We start from the raw sequence: 18,958 nt of genomic DNA, 5'->3' as shown, positions 1-18,958 counted from the left end.
ATGAAAAATACCAAAATAATGATGAATACTCAGTGAAGAACATTACCAAATGTTGGTGATGAGTATCCAGAGATGAAAAATACCAAATAATAATGATGAATACTCAGTGAAGAACATTACCAAATGTTGGTGATGAGTATCCAGAGATGAAATACCAAATAATAATGATGAATACTCAGTGAAGAACATTACCAAATGTTGGTGATGAGTATCCAGAGATGAAAAATACCAAATAATAATGATGAATACTCAGTGAAGAACATTACCAAATGTTGGTGATGAGTATCCAGAGAGGAAAAATACCAAATAATAATGATGAATACTCAGTGAAGAACATTACCAAATGTTGGTGATGAGTATCCAGAGATGAAAAATACCAAATAATAATGATGAATACTCGGTGAAGAACATTACCAAATGTTGGTGATGAGTATCCAGAGATGAAAAATACCAATTAATAATGATGAATACGCAGTGAAGAACATTACCAAATGTTAGTGATGAGTATCCAGACATGAAAAATACCAATTAATAATGATGAATACTCGGTGAAGAACATTACCAAATGTTGGTGATGAGTATCCAGACATGAAAAATACCAATTAATAATGATGAATACTCGGTGAAGAACATTACCAAATGTTGGTGATGAGTATCCAGACATGAAAAATACCAATTAATAATGATGAATACTCGGTGAAGAACATTACCAAATGTTAGTGATGAGTATCCAGACATGAAAAATACCAAATAATAATGATGAATACTCGGTGAAGAACATTACCAAATGTTGGTGATGAGTATCCAGAGATGAAAAATACCAAATAATAATGATGAATACTCAATGAAGAACATTACCAAATGTTGGTGATGAGTATCCAGACATGAAAAATACCAAATTAATAATGATGAATACTGGTGAAGAACATTACCAAATGTTAGTGATGAGTATCCAGACATGAAAAATACCAAATTAATAATGATGAATACTCGGTGAAGAACATTACAAGTGTTAGTGATGAGTATCCAGACATGAAAAATACCAAATTAATAATGATGAATACTCGGTGAAGAACATTACCAATGTTAGTGATGAGTATCCAGACATGAAAAATACCAAATTAATAATGATGAATACTCAGTGAAGAACATTACCAAATGTTAGTGATGAGTATCCAGACATGAAAAATACCAATTAATAATGATGAATACTCGGTGAAGAACATTACCAAATGTTAGTGATGAGTATCCAGACATGAAAAATACCAAATAATAATGATGAATACGCAGTGAAGAACATTACCAAATGTTAGTGATGAGTATCCAGACATGAAAAATACCAAATTAATAATGATGAATACTCAGTGAAGAACATTACCAAATGTTGGTGATGAGTATCCAGAGAATGAAAAATACCAAATAATAATGATGAATACGCGGTGAAGAACATTACCAAATGTTGGTGATGAGTATCCAGAGATGAAAAATACCAAATAATAATGATGAATACGCGGTGAAGAACATTACCAAATGTTTGATGAGTATCCAGAGATGAAAAATACCAAATAATAATGATGAATACTCAGTGAAGAACATTACCAAATGTTTGTGATGAGTATCCAGAGATGAAAAATACCAAATAATAATGATGAATACTCAGTGAAGAACATTACCAAATGTTAGTGATGAGTATCCAGAGATGAAAAATACCAAATAATAATGATGAATACTCGGTGAAGAACATTACCAAATGTTAGTGATGAGTATCCAGAGATGAAAAATACCAAATAATAATGATGAATACTCGGTGAAGAACATTACCAAATGTTGGTGATGAGTATCCAGGATGAAAAATACCAAATAATAATGATGAATACTCAGTGAAGAACATTACCAAATGTTGTGATGAGTATCCAGAGATGAAAAATACCAAATAATAATGATGAATACTCGGTGAAGAACATTACCAAATGTTAGTGATGAGTATCCAGAGATGAAAAATACCAAATAATAATGATGAATACTCGGTGAAGAACATTACCAAATGTTGGTGATGAGTATCCAGAGATGAAAAATACCAAATAATAATGATGAATACTCGGTGAAGAACATTACCAAATGTTAGTGATGAGTATCCAGAGATGAAAAATACCAAATAATAATGATGAATACTCGGTGAAGAACATTACCAAATGTTAGTGATGAGTATCCAGAGATGAAAAATACCAAATAATAATGATGAATACTCATTGAAGAACATTACCAAGTGTTAGTGATGAGTATCCAGAGTGAAAAATACCAAATAATAATGATGAATACTCAGTGAAGAACATTACCAAGTGTTAGTGATGAGTATCCAGACATGAAAAATACCAAATAATAATGATGAATACTCAGTGAAGAACATTACCAAGTGTTAGTGATGAGTATCCAGAGATGAAAAATACCAAATAATAATGATGAATACTCAGTGAAGAACATTACCAATGTTAGTGATGAGTATCCAGAGATGAAAAATACCAAATAATAATGATGAATACGCAGTGAAGAACATTACCAAATGTTAGTGATGAGTATCCAGAGATGAAAAATACCAAATAATAATGATGAATACTCGGTGAAGAACATTACCAAATGTTGGTGATGAGTATCCAGAGATGAAAAATACCAAATAATAATGATGAATACTCGGTGAAGAACATTACCAAATGTTAGTGATGAGTATCCAGAGATGAAAAATACCAAATAATAATGATGAATACTCGGTGAAGAACATTACCAAATGTTAGTGATGAGTATCCAGAGATGAAAAATACCAAATAATAATGATGAATACTCAGTGAAGAACATTACCAAGTGTTAGTGATGAGTATCCAGAGTGAAAAATACCAAATAATAATGATGAATACTCAGTGAAGAACATTACCAAGTGTTAGTGATGAGTATCCAGAGATGAAAAATACCAAATAATAATGATGAATACTCATTGAAGAACATTACCAAGTGTTAGTGATGAGTATCCAGAGATGAAAAATACCAATAATAATGATGAATACGCAGTGAAGAACATTACCAATGTTAGTGATGAGTATCCAGAGAAAAATACCAATTAATAATGATGAATACGCAGTGAAGAACATTACCAAATGTTAGTGATGAGTATCCAGACATGAAAAATACCAAATAATAATGATGAATACTCGGTGAAGAACATTACCAAATGTTAGTGATGAGTATCCAGAGATGAAAAATACCAAATAATAATGATGAATACTCGGTGAAGAACATTACCAAATGTTAGTGATGAGTATCCAGAGATGAAAAATACCAAATAATAATGATGAATACTCGGTGAAGAACATTACCAAATGTTAGTGATGAGTATCCAGAGATGAAAAATACCAAATAATAATGATGAATACTCAGTGAAGAACATTACCAATGTTAGTGATGAGTATCCAGAGATGAAAAATACCAAATAATAATGATGAATACTCAGTGAAGAACATTACCAAGTGTTAGTGATGAGTATCCAGACATGAAAAATACCAAATAATAATGATGAATACTCAGTGAAGAACATTACCAATGTTAGTGATGAGTATCCAGAGATGAAAAATACCAAATAATAATGATGAATACGCAGTGAAGAACATTACCAATGTTAGTGATGAGTATCCAGAGATGAAAAATACCAAATAATAATGATGAATACGCAGTGAAGAACATTACCAAATGTTAGTGATGAGTATCCAGAGATGAAAAATACCAAATAATAATGATGAATACTCGGTGAAGAACATTACCAAATGTTAGTGATGAGTATCCAGAGATGAAAAATACCAAATAATAATGATGAATACTCGGTGAAGAACATTACCAAATGTTAGTGATGAGTATCCAGAGATGAAAAATACCAAATAATAATGATGAATCAGTGAAGAACATTACCAAATGTTAGTGATGAGTATCCAGATGAAAAATACCAAATAATAATGATGAATACTCAGTGAAGAACATTACCAAATGTTGGTGATGAGTATCCAGACATGAAAAATCAAATAATAATGATGAATACTCAGTGAAGAACATTACCAAATGTTAGTGATGAGTATCCAGAGTGAAAAATACCAATTAATAATGATGAATACGCAGTGAAGAACATTACCAAATGTTAGTGATGAGTATCCAGACATGAAAAATACCAAATAATAATGATGAATACGCAGTGAAGAACATTACCAAATGTTAGTGATGAGTATCCAGATGAAAAATACCAAATAATAATGATGAATACTCGGTGAAGAACATTACCAAATGTTAGTGATGAGTATCCAGACATGAAAAATACCAATTAATAATGATGAATACGCAGTGAAGAACATTACCAAATGTTAGTGATGAGTATCCAGACATGAAAAATAAATTAATAATGATGAATACTCGGTGAAGAACATTACCAAATGTTGGTGATGAGTATCCAGAGATGAAAAATACCAATTAATAATGATGAATACGCAGTGAAGAACATTACCAAATGTTGGTGATGAGTATCCGAGATAAAAAATACCAAATAATAATGATGAATACGCAGTGAAGAACATTACCAAATGTTAGTGATGAGTATCCAGAGATGAAAAATACCAAATTAATGATGAATACGCAGTGAAGAACATTACCAAATGTTAGTGATGAGTATCCAGACATGAAAAATACCAATAATAATGATGAATACTCGGTGAAGAACATTACCAAATGTTAGTGATGAGTATCCAGAGATGAAAAATACCAATAATAATGATGAATACTCGGTGAAGAACATTACCAAATGTTGGTGATGAGTATCCAGGATGAAAAATACCAATAATAATGATGAATACGCAGTGAAGAACATTACCAAATGTTGGTGATGAGTATCCAGAGATGAAAAATACCAATAATAATGATGAATACGCAGTGAAGAACATTACCAAATGTTGGTGATGAGTATCCAGAGATGAAAAATACCAATAATAATGATGAATACGCTGTGGTGAAGAACATTACCAAATGTTGGTGATGAGTATCCAGACATGAAAAATACCAAATAATAATGATGAATACTCGGTGAAGAACATTACCAAATGTTAGTGATGAGTATCCAGACATGAAAAATACCAATAATAATGATGAATACTCGGTGAAGAACATTACCAAATGTTAGTGATGAGTATCCAGAGATGAAAAATACCAATAATAATGATGAATACTCGGTGAAGAACATTACCAAATGTTAGTGATGAGTATCCAGAGATGAAAAATACCAATAATAATGATGAATACTCAGTGAAGAACATTACCAAATGTTGGTGATGAGTATCCAGAGATGAAAAATACCAAATAATAATGATGAATACTCAGTGAAGAACATTACCAAATGTTAGTGATGAGTATCCAGAGATGAAAAATACCAAATAATAATGATGAATACTCAGTGAAGAACATTACCAAATGTTAGTGATGAGTATCCAGAGATGAAAAATACCAAATAATAATGATGAATACTCAGTGAAGAACATTACCAAATGTTGGAGATGAGTATCCAGACATGAAAAATACCAATAATAATGATGAATACTCAGTGAAGAACATTACCAAATGTTGGTGATGAGTATCCAGAGATGAAAAATACCAAATAATAATGATGAATACTCGGAGAAGAACATTACCAAATGTTAGTGATGAGTATCCAGAGATGAAAAATACCAAATAATAATGATGAATACTCAGTGAAGAACATTACCAAATGTTGGTGATGAGTATCCAGAGATGAAAAATACCAATTAATAATGATGAATACTCAGTGAAGAACATTACCAAATGTTGGTGATGAGTATCCAGAGATGAAAAATACCAAATAATAATGATGAATACTCAGTGAAGAACATTACCAAATGTTGGTGATGAGTATCCAGAGATAAAAAATACCAAATAATAATGATGAATACTCAGTGAAGAACATTACCAAATGTTGGTGATGAGTATCCAGAGATGAAAAATACCAAATAATAATGATGAATACTCAGTGAAGAACATTACCAAATGTTGGTGATGAGTATCCAGAGATGAAAAATACCAAATAATAATGATGAATACTCAGTGAAGAACATTACCAAATGTTGGTGATGAGTATCCAGAGAGGAAATACCAAATAATAATGATGAATACTCAGTGAAGAACATTACCAAATGTTGGTGATGAGTATCCAGAGATGAAAAATACCAAATAATAATGATGAATACTCAGTGAAGAACATTACCAAATGTTGGTGATGAGTATCCAGAGATGAAAAATACCAATAATAATGATGAATACTCGGTGAAGAACATTACCAAATGTTGGTGATGAGTATCCAGAGATGAAAAATACCAATTAATAATGATGAATACGCGGTGAAGAACATTACCAAATGTTAGTGATGAGTATCCAGACATGAAAAATACCAATTAATAATGATGAATACGCGGTGAAGAACATTACCAAATGTTAGTGATGAGTATCCAGACATGAAAAATACCAAATAATAATGATGAATACTCGGTGAAGAACATTACCAAATGTTGGTGATGAGTATCCAGAGATGAAAAATACCAAATAATAATGATGAATACTCAGTGAAGAACATTACCAAATGTTGGTGATGAGTATCCGGAGATGAAAAATACCAAATAATAATGATGAATACTCGGTGAAGAACATTACCAAATGTTAGTGATGAGTATCCAGACATGAAAAATACCAAATAATAATGATGAATACTCAATGAAGAACATTACCAAATGTTGGTGATGAGTATCCAGAGATGAAAAATACCAAATAATAATGATGAATACTCATGAAGAACATTACAAATGTTAGTGATGAGTATCCAGACATGAAAAATACCAAATTAATAATGATGAATACTGGTGAAGAACATTACCAAGTGTTAGTGATGAGTATCCAGACATGAAAAATACCATTTAATAATGATGAATACTCGGTGAAGAACATTACAAATGTTAGTGATGAGTATCCAGACATGAAAAATACAAATTAATAATGATGAATACTCAGTGAAGAACATTACCAAATGTTAGTGATGAGTATCCAGACATGAAAAATACCAATTAATAATGATGAATACTCGGTGAAGAACATTACCAAATGTTAGTGATGAGTATCCAGACATGAAAAATACCAAATAATAATGATGAATACGCAGTGAAGAACATTACCAAATGTTAGTGATGAGTATCCAGACATGAAAAATACCAATTAATAATGATGAATACTCGGTGAAGAACATTACCAAATGTTGGTGATGAGTATCCAGAGAATGAAAAATACCAAATAATAATGATGAATACTGGTGAAGAACATTACCAAATGTTGGTGATGAGTATCCAGAGATGAAAAATACCAAATAATAATGATGAATACTCGGTGAAGAACATTACCAAATGTTTGATGAGTATCCAGAGATGAAAAATACCAAATAATAATGATGAATACTCAGTGAAGAACATTACCAAATGTTTAGTGATGAGTATCCAGAGATGAAAAATACCAAATAATAATGATGAATACTCAGTGAAGAACATTACCAAATGTTAGTGATGAGTATCCAGAGATGAAAAATACCAAATAATAATGATGAATACTCAGTGAAGAACATTACCAAATGTTAGTGATGAGTATAGATGAAAAATACCAAATAATAATGATGAATACTCAGTGAAGAACATTACCAAATGTTGGTGATGAGTATCCAGAGATGAAAAATACCAAATAATAATGATGAATACTCAGTGAAGAACATTACCAAATGTTGGTGATGAGTATCCAGAGATGAAAAATACAAATAATAATGATGAATACGCAGTGAAGAACATTACCAAATGTTAGTGATGAGTATCCAGAGATGAAAAATACCAATAATAATGATGAATACTCGGTGAAGAACATTACCAAATGTTAGTGATGAGTATCCAGAGATGAAAAATACCAAAAATAATGATGAATACTCAGTGAAGAACATTACCAAATGTTAGTGATGAGTATCCAGAGATGAAAAATACCAAATAATAATGATGAATACTCGTGAAGAACATTACCAAGTGTTAGTGATGAGTATCCAGAGATGAAAAATACCAAATAATAATGATGAATACTCATGTGAAGAACATTACCAAGTGTTAGTGATGAGTATCCAGACATGAAAAATACCAAATAATAATGATGAATACTCAGTGAAGAACATTACCAATGTTGATGATGAGTATCCAGAGATGAAAAATACCAAATAATAATGATGAATACTCAGTGAAGAACATTACCAAATGTTAGTGATGAGTATCCAGAGATGAAAAATACCAAATAATAATGATGAATACTCAGTGAAGAACATTACCAAATGTTGGTGATGAGTATCCAGAGATGAAAAATACCAAAATAATGATGAATACTCAGTGAAGAACATTACCAAATGTTAGTGATGAGTATCCAGAGATGAAAAATACCAAATAATAATGATGAATACTCAGTGAAGAACATTACCAAATGTTAGTGATGAGTATCCAGAGATGAAAAATACCAAATAATAATGATGAATACTCAGTGAAGAACATTACCAAATGTTAGTGATGAGTATCCAGAGATGAAAAATACCAAATAATAATGATGAATACTCGGTGAAGAACATTACCAAGTGTTAGTGATGAGTATCCAGAGATGAAAAATACCAAATAATAATGATGAATACTCATGAAGAACATTACCAAGTGTTAGTGATGAGTATCCAGAGATGAAAAATACCAAATAATAATGATGAATACTCAGTGAAGAACATTACCAAGTGTTGGTGATGAGTATCCAGAGATGAAAAATACCAAATAATAATGATGAATACTCAGTGAAGAACATTACCAATGTTAGTGATGAGTATCCAGAGATGAAAAATACCAATTAATAATGATGAATACGCAGTGAAGAACATTACCAAATGTTAGTGATGAGTATCCAGAGATGAAAAATACCAATAATAATGATGAATACTCAGTGAAGAACATTACCAAATGTTAGTGATGAGTATCCAGAGATGAAAAATACCAATTAATAATGATGAATACTCGGTGAAGAACATTACCAAATGTTAGTGATGAGTATCCAGAGATGAAAAATACCAATAAATAATGATGAATACGGTGAAGAACATTACCAAATGTTAGTGATGAGTATCCAGAGATGAAAAATACCAAATAATAATGATGAATACTCGGTGAAGAACATTACCAAGTGTTAGTGATGAGTATCCAGAGATGAAAAATACCAAATAATAATGATGAATACTCATGGTGAAGAACATTACCAAGTGTTAGTGATGAGTATCCAGAGATGAAAAAATAAATAATAATGATGAATACTCAGTGAAGAACATTACCAAGTGTTAGTGATGAGTATCCAGAGATGAAAAATACCAATTAATAATGATGAATACTCAGTGAAGAACATTAATGTTAGTGATGAGTATCCAGAGATGAAAAATACCAAATAATAATGATGAATACTCAGTGAAGAACATTACCAAATGTTGGTGATGAGTATCCAGAGATGAAAAATACCAAATAATAATGATGAATACTCAGTGAAGAACATTACCAAATGTTAGTGATGAGTATCCAGAGATGAAAAATACCAAATAATAATGATGAATACGGTGAAGAACATTACCAAATGTTAGTGATGAGTATCCAGAGATGAAAAATACCAAATAATAATGATGAATACTCAGTGAAGAACATTACCAAATGTTAGTGATGAGTATCCAGAGATGAAAAATACCAAATAATAATGATGAATACTCAGTGAAGAACATTACCAAGTGTTAGTGATGAGTATCCAGAGATGAAAAATACCAAATAATAATGATGAATACTCAGTGAAGAACATTACCAAGTGTTAGTGATGAGTATCCAGAGTGAAAAATACCAAATAATAATGATGAATACTCAGTGAAGAACATTACCAAATGTTAGTGATGAGTATCCAGATGAAAAATACCAATTAATAATGATGAATACGCTCAGTGAAGAACATTACCAAATGTTAGTGATGAGTATCCAGACATGAAAAATACCAATTAATAATGATGAATACGGTGAAGAACATTACCAAATGTTAGTGATGAGTATCCAGACATGAAAAATACCAAATAATAATGATGAATACTCGGTGAAGAACATTACCAAATGTTAGTGATGAGTATCCAGACATGAAAAATACCAATAATAATGATGAATACTCAGTGAAGAACATTACCAAATGTTAGTGATGAGTATCCAGACATGAAAAATACCAATAATAATGATGAATACTCGGTGAAGAACATTACCAAATGTTAGTGATGAGTATCCAGATATGAAAAATACCAAATAATAATGATGAATACGCAGTGAAGAACATTACCAAATGTTAGTGATGAGTATCCAGAGATAAAAAATACCAAATAATAATGATGAATACGCAGTGAAGAACATTACCAAATGTTAGTGATGAGTATCCAGACATGAAAAATACCAAATAATAATGATGAATACTCGCAGTGAAGAACATTACCAAATGTTAGTGATGAGTATCCAGAGATGAAAAATACCAAATAATAATGATGAATACTCGGTGAAGAACATTACCAAATGTTAGTGATGAGTATCCAGAGATGAAAAATACCAATTAATAATGATGAATACTCAGTGAAGAACATTACCAAATGTTGGTGATGAGTATCCAGAGATGAAAAATACCAATTAATGATGAATACTCAGTGAAGAACATTACCAAATGTTGGTGATGAGTATCCAGAGATGAAAAATACCAATAATAATGATGAATACTCAGTGAAGAACATTACCAAATGTTGGTGATGAGTATCCAGAGATGAAAAATACCAATAATAATGATGAATACGCAGTGAAGAACATTACCAAATGTTGGTGATGAGTATCCAGAGATGAAAAATACCAATAATAATGATGAATACTCGGTGAAGAACATTACCAAATGTTAGTGATGAGTATCCAGACATGAAAAATACCAATAATAATGATGAATACTCGGTGAAGAACATTACCAAATGTTAGTGATGAGTATCCAGACATGAAAAATACCAATAATAATGATGAATACTCGGTGAAGAACATTACCAAATGTTAGTGATGAGTATCCAGAGATGAAAAATACCAATTAATAATGATGAATACGCAGTGAAGAACATTACCAAATGTTAGTGATGAGTATCCAGAGATGAAAAATACCAAATAATAATGATGAATACTCAGTGAAGAACATTACCAAATGTTGGTGATGAGTATCCAGAGATGAAAAATACCAAATAATAATGATGAATACTCAGTGAAGAACATTACCAAATGTTGGAGATGAGTATCCAGAGATGAAAAATACCAAATAATAATGATGAATACTCAGTGAAGAACATTACCAAATGTTAGTGATGAGTATCCAGACATGAAAAATACCAAATAATAATGATGAATACTCAGTGAAGAACATTACCAAATGTTGGTGATGAGTATCCAGAGATGAAAAATACCAAATAATAATGATGAATACTCAGTGAAGAACATTACCAAATGTTAGTGATGAGTATCCAGAGATGAAAAATACCAATAATAATGATGAATACTCAGTGAAGAACATTACCAAATGTTGGTGATGAGTATCCAGAGATGAAAAATACCAAATAATAATGATGAATACTCAGTGAAGAACATTACCAAATGTTGGTGATGAGTATCCAGAGAAAAAATACCAATAATAATGATGAATACTCAGTGAAGAACATTACCAAATGTTGGTGATGAGTATCCAGAGATGAAAAATACCAAATAATAATGATGAATACTCAGTGAAGAACATTACCAAATGTTGGTGATGAGTATCCAGAGATGAAAAATACCAAATAATAATGATGAATACTCAGTGAAGAACATTACCAAATGTTGGTGATGAGTATCCAGAGATGAAAAATACCAAATAATAATGATGAATACTCAGTGAAGAACATTACCAAATGTTGGTGATGAGTATCCAGAGATGAAAAATACCAAATAATAATGATGAATACTCAGTGAAGAACATTACCAAATGTTGGTGATGAGTATCCAGAGATGAAAAATACCAAATAATAATGATGAATACGCAGTGAAGAACATTACCAAATGTTGGTGATGAGTATCCAGACATGAAAAATACCAATAATAATGATGAATACTCGGTGAAGAACATTACCAAATGTTGGTGATGAGTATCCAGAGATGAAAAATACCAATAATAATGATGAATACTCGGTGAAGAACATTACCAAATGTTGGTGATGAGTATCCAGAGATGAAAAATACCAATTAATAATGATGAATACTCGGTGAAGAACATTACCAAATGTTGGTGATGAGTATCCAGAGATGAAAAATACCAAATAATAATGATGAATACTCGGTGAAGAACATTACCAAATGTTGGTGATGAGTATCCAGAGATGAAAAATACCAAATAATAATGATGAATACTAGTGAAGAACATTACCAAATGTTGGTGATGAGTATCCAGATGAAAAATACCAAATAATAATGATGAATACTCAATGAAGAACATTACCAAATGTTGGTGATGAGTATCCAGAGATGAAAAATACCAAATAATAATGATGAATACTCGGTGAAGAACATTACCAAATGTTGGTGATGAGTATCCAGAGATGAAAAATACCAAATAATAATGATGAATACGGTGAAGAACATTACCAAATGTTAGTGATGAGTATCCAGACATGAAAAATACCAAATTAATAATGATGAATACTGGTGAAGAACATTACCAAGTGTTAGTGATGAGTATCCAGACATGAAAAATACCAAATTAATAATGATGAATACTCGGTGAAGAACATTACCAAGTGTTAGTGATGAGTATCCAGACATGAAAAATACAAATTAATAATGATGAATACTCGGTGAAGAACATTACCAAATGTTAGTGATGAGTATCCAGACATGAAAAATACCAATTAATAATGATGAATACTCGGTGAAGAACATTACCAAATGTTAGTGATGAGTATCCAGACATGAAAAATACCAATTAATAATGATGAATACGGTGAAGAACATTACCAAATGTTGGTGATGAGTATCCAGAGATGAAAAATACCAAATAATAATGATGAATACTCGGTGAAGAACATTACCAAATGTTGGTGATGAGTATCCAGACATGAAAAATACCAAATTAATAATGATGAATACTCGGTGAAGAACATTACCAAATGTTGGTGATGAGTATCCAGAGATGAAATACCAAATAATAATGATGAATACTCAGTGAAGAACATTACCAAATGTTAGTGATGAGTATCCAGAGATGAAAAATACCAAATAATAATGATGAATACTCAGTGAAGAACATTACCAAATGTTAGTGATGAGTATCCAGAGATGAAAAATACCAAATAATAATGATGAATACTCAGTGAAGAACATTACCAAATGTTAGTGATGAGTATCCAGAGATGAAAAATACCAAATAATAATGATGAATACTCAGTGAAGAACATTACCAAATGTTGGTGATGAGTATCCAGAGATGAAAAATACCAAAATAATAATGATGAATACTCAGTGAAGAACATTACCAAATGTTGGTGATGAGTATCCAGAGATGAAAAATACCAAATAATAATGATGAATACTCAGTGAAGAACATTACCAAATGTTGGTGATGAGTATCCAGAGATGAAAAATACCAAATAATAATGATGAATACTCAGTGAAGAACATTACCAAATGTTAGTGATGAGTATCCAGAGATGAAAAATACCAATATAATGATGAATACTCAGTGAAGAACATTACCAAATGTTAGTGATGAGTATCCAGAGATGAAAAATACCAAATAATAATGATGAATACTCAGTGAAGAACATTACCAAATGTTAGTGATGAGTATCCAGAGTGAAAAATACCAAATAATAATGATGAATACTCAGTGAAGAACATTACCAAATGTTAGTGATGAGTATCCAGAGATGAAAAATACCAAATAATAATGATGAATACTCATGAAGAACATTACCAAATGTTGGTGATGAGTATCCAGACATGAAAAATACCAAATATAATGATGAATACTCAGTGAAGAACATTACCAAATGTTGGTGATGAGTATCCAGAGATGAAAAACACCAAATAATAATGATGAATACTCAGTGAAGAACATTACCAAATGTTAGTGATGAGTATCCAGAGATGAAAAATACCAATATAATGATGAATACTCAGTGAAGAACATTACCAAATGTTGGTGATGAGTATCCAGAGATGAAAAATACCAAATTAATGATGAATACTCAGTGAAGAACATTACCAAATGTTGGTGATGAGTATCCAGAGATGAAAAATACCAAATAATAATGATGAATACTCAGTGAAGAACATTACCAAATGTTGGTGATGAGTATCCAGAGATGAAAAATACCAAATAATAATGATGAATACTCAGTGAAGAACATTACCAAATGTTAGTGATGAGTATCCAGAGATGAAAAATACCAAATAATAATGATGAATACTCAGTGAAGAACATTACCAAATGTTGGTGATGAGTATCCAGAGATGAAAAATACCAAATAATAATGATGAATACTCAGTGAAGAACATTACCAAATGTTGGTGATGAGTATCCAGAGATGAAAAATACCAAATAATAATGATGAATACTCAGTGAAGAACATTACCAAATGTTGGTGATGAGTATCCAGAGATGAAAAATACCAAATAATAATGATGAATACTCAGTGAAGAACATTACCAAATGTTGGTGATGAGTATCCAGAGATGAAAAATACCAATAATAATGATGAATACTCAGTGAAGAACATTACCAAATGTTAGTGATGAGTAACCAGAGATGAAAAACACCAATGATAATGATGAATACTCAGTGAAGAACATTACCAAATGTTAGTGATGAGTACCAGAGATGAAAAACACCAATCTAATGATGAATACTCAGTGAAGAACATTACCAAATGTTAGTGATGAGTACCAGAGATGAAAAACACCAAGTGATAATGACGAATACTCAGTGAAGAACATTACCAAATGTTAGTGATGAGTATCCAGAGATGAAAAACACCAAATTAATGATGAATACTCAGTGAAGAACATTACCAAATGTTGGTGATGAGTATCCAGAGATGAAAAACACCAAATAATAATGATGAATACTCAGTGAAGAACATTACCAAATGTTGGTGATGAGTAACCAGAGATGAAAAATACCAAATCCTAATGATGAATACTCAGTGAAGAACATTACCAAGTGTTAGTGATGAGTATCCAGAGATGAAAAATACCAATGATAATGATGAATACTCAGTGAAGAACATTACCAAATGTTAGTGATGAGTAACCAGAGATGAAAAACACCAAATCCTAATGACGAATACTCAGTGAAGAACATTACCAAATGTTGGTGATGAGTATCCAGAGATGAAAAACACCAAATCCTAATGACGAATACTCAATGAAGAACATTACCAAATGTTGGTGATGAGTAACCAGAGATGAAAAACACCAAATAATAATGACGAATACTCAGTGAAGAACATTACCAAGTGTTAGTGATGAGTAACCAGAGATGAAAAACACCAAGTGATAATGACGAATACTCAGTGAAGAACATTACCAAATGTTAGTGATGAGTAACCAGAGATGAAAAACACCAAATCCTAATGACGAATACTCAGTGAAGAACATTACCAAGTGTTAGTGATGAGTAACCAGAGATGAAAAACACCAAGTGATAATGACAAATACTCAGTGAAGAACATTACCAAATGTTGGTGATGAGTAACCAGAGATGAAAAACACCAAATGATAATGACAAATACTCAGTGAAGAACATTACCAAATGTTGGTGATGAGTAACCAGAGATGAAAAACACCAAATCCTAAAGACGAATACTCAGTGAAGAACATTACCAAGTGTTAGTGATGAGTAACCAGAGATGAAAAACACCAAATCCTAATGACGAATAATCAGTGAAGAACATTACCAAATGTTGGTGATGAGTAACCAGAGATGAAAGACACCAAATCCTAATGACGAATACTCAGTGAAGAACATTACCAAATGTTGGTGATGAGTAACCAGAGATGAAAAACACCAAATCCTAATGACGAATACTCAGTGAAGAACATTACCAAGTGTTAGTGATGAGTAACCAGAGATGAAAAACACCAAGTGATAATGACGAATACTCAGTGAAGAACATTACCAAATGTTAGTGATGAGTAACCAGAGATGAAAAACACCAAATCCTAATGACGAATACTCAGTGAAGAACATTACCAAGTGTTAGTGATGAGTAACCAGAGATGAAAAACACCAAGTGATAATGACGAATACTCAGTGAAGAACATTACCAAATGTTGGTGATGAGTAACCAGAGATGAAAAACCCCAAATCCTAATGACGAATACTCAGTGAAGAACATTACCAAGTGTTAGTGATGAGTAACCAGAGATGAAAAACACCAAGTGATAATGACGAATACTCAGTGAAGAACATTACCAAATGTTAGTGATGAGTAACCAGAGATGAAAAACACCAAATCCTAATGACGGATACTCAGTGAAGAACATTACCAAGTGTTAGTGATGAGTAACCAGAGATGAAAAACACCAAGTGATAATGACGAATACTCAGTGAAGAACATTACCAAATGTTGGTGATGAGTAACCAGAGATGAAAAACACCAAATCCTAATGACGAATACTCAGTGAAGAACATTACCAAATGTTGGTGATGAGTAACCAGAGATGAAAAACACCAAATCCTAATGACGAATACTCAGTGAAGAACATTACCAAGTGTTAGTGATGAGTAACCAGAGATGAAAAACACCAAGTGATAATGACAAATACTCAGTGAAGAACATTACCAAATGTTAGTGATGAGTAACCAGAGATGAAAAACACCAAATCCTAATGACGTATACTCAGTGAAGAACATTACCAAGTGTTAGTGATGAGTAACCAGAGAGTAAAAACACCAAGTGATAATGACGAATACTCAGTGAAGAACATTACCAAATGTTAGTGATGTGCTCGTAGTAATGAAAATTAGCAAATAGTAATGATTTGTTCTTAATGACGAAAAATACTCAGAGGTGATCATTATCAAAATGTAATTCTGTATTCTCAGAGTTGATCATAACTAAATAGTAATCCCGTATTCTCAGAAATGATCATTACCAAATAGTAATCCCGTATTCTCAGAGGTGATCATAACTAAATAATAATCCCGTATTCTCAGAAATGATCATTACCAAATAGTAATCCCGTATTCTCAGAGGTGATCATAACTAAATAGTAATCCCGTATTCTCAGAATTGATCATTACTAAATAGTAATCCCGTATTCTCAGAGGTGATCATAACTAAATAGTAATCTCGTATTCTCAAAGATGATCATTACAAAATAGTAATAATGTATACGCAGAGATGAACATTATCAAATAGCAATGATGTAAAGTCAGAAATGGTAATTAACATTAGTAATGTATAATTAAAGATGGACATTATCAAATAGTAATGATATATACTCAGAGATGATCGTTACAAAATAGTAAGGATTTGTAATCAGAGATGAACATTACAAAATAGTAATGCTAAATGCTCAGAAATTATCATCACCAAATAGTAATGGTGTTTATTTAGAGATGAACATTACCAAATAGTAATGATATATACTCAGAGATGATCATGACTAAATAGTAATGATTTGTAATCAGAGATAAACATGATCAAATAGTAATGATGTGTAATCGGAGATGATCATTACCAAATAATAATTATATGCAATCAGAGATGAACATTACCAAATAGTAATGATGAATACTTAGTGATGTTCACTGGAAATTCCTTTGATAAGACTCCATTAACATTAACTTTCCCCTTGCTATGCTCATGAACAGACTTAACCAAATATACATATTCAAGAGGAATTCCATAATAACGCAGGACTCTCCATAAAATTGGCTGGTGCCCACTATCAAAGGATTTTTCATATTTCACAAATGCTATCAAAAGTGGATTTCTACATTCTACACATTCTACAAGATGTCTCCAAATACAAATTTGGTCAGTGCAACGACTACCTTTTCTAAATCCTGCCCGTTCATCTCTCTGCTTTTCTTCAATCTTTCTCTCCAGTCTCTTTAGAATAAGCATACTATATATTTTCATAACTGACGTAGGTGTTATGCCTCTGAAATTATTGCAGTCATTCAGGTCTCCTTTTTTTTTTTTTTTTTTTTTTTTTTGCCATTTTCACCAACACTCCTAACTCCCATTCCTCAGGTTTTGCCTCTTCATGCCACATTCTAGAAAATAATCTTGTAAGTACTCTGGAAGTCGCTTCATTCCCGGCCATTATCATCTCGGCAGTTATTCAATCGCATCCAGGGGCTTTCCATCTCTTTAGTGTTTTGAGGATAGCTTCAACTTCAAACACACTGAATATATTCATGGGCATATCAAGGTCTTCACCAGCTCAAGGTATATCAATCAATTTATTCCCTTTATATCTCCTATTCATAACCTCACTAAAGTGCTCCGTCCAACGTTGTCCTTCATCTTCTGTTGTTTTAACAGACCCATCTCTCTTTTTGGTGGGTACATGGTTCTTCTTTGCCCCCGTAGAGATTTCATTAATAATTCTATAAGCAATTGTTACACAATATCTATTTCCTGAATGCATATCTTTGTCAGCCTCATCTGCTCTAATGTCTAGATATTCTCCCTAGTCATTCCTAGCATTTCCTCTGACCTCACTATCAATAGTGGAATACTTAGCATGATCTA

The sequence above is a fragment of the Palaemon carinicauda genome, chromosome 7 (assembly GCF_036898095.1).
Source record: "Palaemon carinicauda isolate YSFRI2023 chromosome 7, ASM3689809v2, whole genome shotgun sequence".
NCBI lineage: Eukaryota > Metazoa > Arthropoda > Malacostraca > Decapoda > Palaemonidae > Palaemon > Palaemon carinicauda.
Note: the sequence above shows the minus strand (reverse complement) of the source record.